Source organism: Pyrus communis, chromosome 10 (genome assembly GCF_963583255.1).
Source record: "Pyrus communis chromosome 10, drPyrComm1.1, whole genome shotgun sequence".
Taxonomy (NCBI): Eukaryota; Viridiplantae; Streptophyta; class Magnoliopsida; order Rosales; family Rosaceae; genus Pyrus; species Pyrus communis.
Window position 1 is genome coordinate 18,260,683 of NC_084812.1, and position 3,823 is coordinate 18,264,505.

Here is a 3,823-nt window from a genome sequence, read left to right on the forward strand (position 1 = left end):
AGAACTTCCCATATGCCGGCATGTTCCTAATGACATTAAGCAAAGGTAAGTTAACATTCACTTTGCTTAGTATATCAAAAATTTCTTTGAATGACTTATCCTGCTTGCTCTTGGCAAGTCTTCCAGGGAATGGTATTGGTGGAGTGTATGGTTTCTCGGCCTTGTGAAGATTTGGTGCTTCTAGTGAGGAAGTGGCATGGCTTGGTTCCTCAATTGATTTCTCATTGTCTCCTTGAGTGACACCTGCATTCACATGATCATATTCATTAGTAACTTCATTGCCAACTCTATTATCAATAACCTTACCACTTCTAAGTGTAGTGATTGCTTTGGCTTGCTCTTGGTTCCTTTGGAGTATCACGGGTTGGCTTGGAAACTTCCCAACCTCTCTTTGGTTCAAGGCATCTGCAATCTGCCCCAATTGTGTCTCCATTTTGGTTAGGGCGGCTGAATGTTGTTGGAGTGTGCTATTTGTGGAATGTTGGAATTGCAAAGTGTTTTGGGCTAACAACTTAACCGTATCCTCAAGGGTAGTGGCAGGTTTTGGTTGGAAAGTTTGGAATTGATTGTTGTTCTTCCATGAAAGGTTGGGATGGTCTCTCCAACTCGGGTTATATGTATTGGAATACATATCATTCCTTGGTCTTTGATTGTAAGAATTCATTAGGTTCACTTGCTCTTGAACATACTCGGGATAAGCCTCCCTAGATGGACATTGATGAGTAGGGTGGTTTGGTAAGTTGCAAATGGCACACACTTCATTTGCTTTTGGCACCATGTTGAGCACGGATTCAAGCTTCCTTTCTAGGTTAGCTACCTGCAACAAAAGCTCATGATTAGAACTTGTTTCATAGACTCCAACTTTCTTACCCCTTAAATCTTTGTGTTGAGCATTAGACCCCAACATCTGATAAATGTTATATGACTCTTGAGCATTCTTTTTCTTCAATGCTCCACCTGCTGCATTATCAACAGTTGATTGACAAGTTTGGGTTAGTCCATCATAAAAAATTTGCATTTGTAAGTGAAAAGGTAACCCATGGTGTGGACATTGTATCAAGAGGCCTTTAAAACGCTCCCAACACTCATTGAAAGGTTCTCCATCATCTTGTTTGAAGTTGAAGATTTGTCCCCTTAATGTGGCTGTCTTTTGAGTGGAAAAGAACTTCTCCAAGAACTTCTTAGCCACGGCATCCCATGTAGTGAGGGAACCTGGTGTTAGAGTCATCAACCAACTCTTGGCCCTATCTTTCAAGGTGTAAGGAAACACTCTCATCCTCAAATTTGCTTCACTTACTCCCTGCAAAGGTAAACCGCTCACAACATTGTAAAACTCTTTAATATGAGCTAAAGGGTCTTCATTAGGTAAGCCATAAAATGAAGGAAACATATGGAAATGTGAAGATTTGAGATCATAGTTTCTAGCTTCTGTGGGCAGCAAGATGCATGAAGGTGAATTTGGTATGATTGGTTGAGCAAAGTCCTCCAAAGCTCGAAGCTCATCTTCATTGCCTGCCATCTCCTCTTCTCCTTCCCAATTAAATTGCTCAGATTCTTTACTTGTTGAACTAGGTGAATTCCCTTCCTCTTCCTCACGGATAATGGATGAACTTGATGGCACAAAGTTGTCCAAAGTGTGGCCCTTCAATCGTTCAATTCTTTGGCCTAACTCAACAAGTCTATTTGACATATACTACCTGAAATAAAATAACACAAGTGTGAATGAAAATATACTAGCAAACAACAATGAAATGAACAAAAATAAACTTAAAAACGTTTGAAAGGACTCAAAGGACTCAAAACAGATTCACAAGACTCAAAACAAGCTAAAAACTCTCAAAACTGCCTAAAAACACAAACTGGGCAGTTTTGACACTAAACTCAATTTTGGACGAAAATTAGATTTGAGCTTGACTCAAAATGCTTCAAAACACAAGATAAGACAGATTCTAAGCCTAAAACTTAACAAAATATGGGGAGAAATTGTATTTGGACGAAATGCAATTAAATGGACAGATTATAACGAAAGCAGATTGTAAAGCAAATTGATGTAAACCAATGGATAATGGAATGGCTAAGGGATTCTTTTCCACAGATGAAATGTATGCAACTTAAATCAACTTCCAGTTATCAATTTGACAAGTTATGAACCTTGACACTAATCAAAATAGCAAACAAGCAAACAAGCAATTACAAGGGACTGAAATCAGTCCCCGGCAACGGCGCCATTTTTGTTGATGTATTATTCCTTACTAATGCTAGAATATATTTAGTATAATGGCACAAGCAAGGGTGTCGAATCCGCAGGGACTAATTGGACCTATGTAACTACTTGTTTTGCAAGAACTCTAAGAAATGAATCAAACTAAACAAACTAGGCAGATTTGGAAATGAATCAAACTAGTCTAAATAGACAGATTTGTTGTTGTAACTTGAAAGCATGAGAAAATGAAGTAAACACAAATAAATGAATCAACAACAAATGTAATGGGATAGTATCAATGGAAATGAAGCTAGGGATTCATTTATTTGTGTTTACTTCATTTTCTCATGCTTTCAAGTTACAACAACAAATCTGTCTATTTAGACTAGTTTGATTCATTTCCAAATCTGCCTAGTTTGTTTAGTTTGATTCATTTCTTAGAGTTCTTGCAAAACAAGTAGTTACATAGGTCCAATTAGTCCCTGCGGATTCGACACCCTTGCTTGTGCCATTATACTAAATATATTCTAGCATTAGGAAGGAATAATACATCAACAGTCTCTCCAACCCGGATTGTATGTATTGGAATATGGATCATTCCTTGACTGATTTTGGCTTGGAAATCCAATGGCGTTTGCACTCTCCCATCCCCCATTCTCAATCAATTGAGGGCACTTTTCCGAAGGATGACCTTGAATAGAACATACGCCACATACAATTGGACCTTGGATCTTCATTCCTTCGGCCATCTGAGACACAAGAGAAGTAAGATTAGCTAATTGAGTTTGAATGTCAGATTGAGAACTTACCTCATGTACTTGTTGCCGTGGGGGGTCCCTTTGCCCAATTCCTTCGTATTGTTGTGCATTGAGAGCCCGGTTTTCAATGAGATTCTTGGCTGCCATGGGAGTTTTATCCACCAACGCACCTCCCGCCAAAGCATCAAGCATTTGCCTTTCAATAGGAAGAAGACCTTCATAGAAGTATTGAAGTAGAAGCTCCTCCTTCATTTGATGTTGAGGACATGATGCAACAAGGGCTTTACGACAACCCAAAGCATTCTTCAAAAGTCCCCTACATGACATCATAATAGAGATGCAATCAAAGATCATTACGTTTAATGGAAATCATAAGTATTGACAAAGCACTTGTAACTATGACATCATGATACGCATGCTAGGAATTTACTTAACATGATTGTGAAAACAACCGTAACTACTTGTGAATATAAGTTTGTAACGATTATGTGAAACACCCTTATATTCTAGCACCAAATTCAAGCATGCGAATTAAGTAGGCTTCCCTAATCAACATACAAGAATAAGTTATCCATCAAACGGTTAAGTAAATTGCATTCACAATTTATGAAATCACAACTGGAATTTATCAACTCATATTATAAATATAATCATGGCTTTAAAGCATCCCTAGGCTAAAACGAGTTTAGCCTCTCATGTTCATAACGAAACAAAGGAAATTAGAATTAAACATTGAAAACAAAAGATAGATTACACCTAGAAGCGTTCCAACACTCCAACTCGAATGCATAAATGTCCAAGGCTTCGTCTTCTTTCTCCTCTTCCTTGCTAGGTCACGGCACAAGTGCTAAGGTGAGTTTTT

At 38.2% G+C, this 3,823-nt stretch overlaps 1 non-coding gene across 1 annotated transcript; it reads left to right on the top strand.

Annotated features, from left to right (window-relative positions):
• The first annotated feature begins 1,034 nt into the window (after nt 1-1,034).
• Nucleotides 1,035-1,145, top strand: LOC137749099 (small nucleolar RNA R71). The gene has a single exon (XR_011070169.1). It is a non-coding gene; the product is annotated as a small nucleolar RNA R71 (small nucleolar RNA).
• Nucleotides 1,146-3,823: the final 2,678 nt, after the last annotated feature.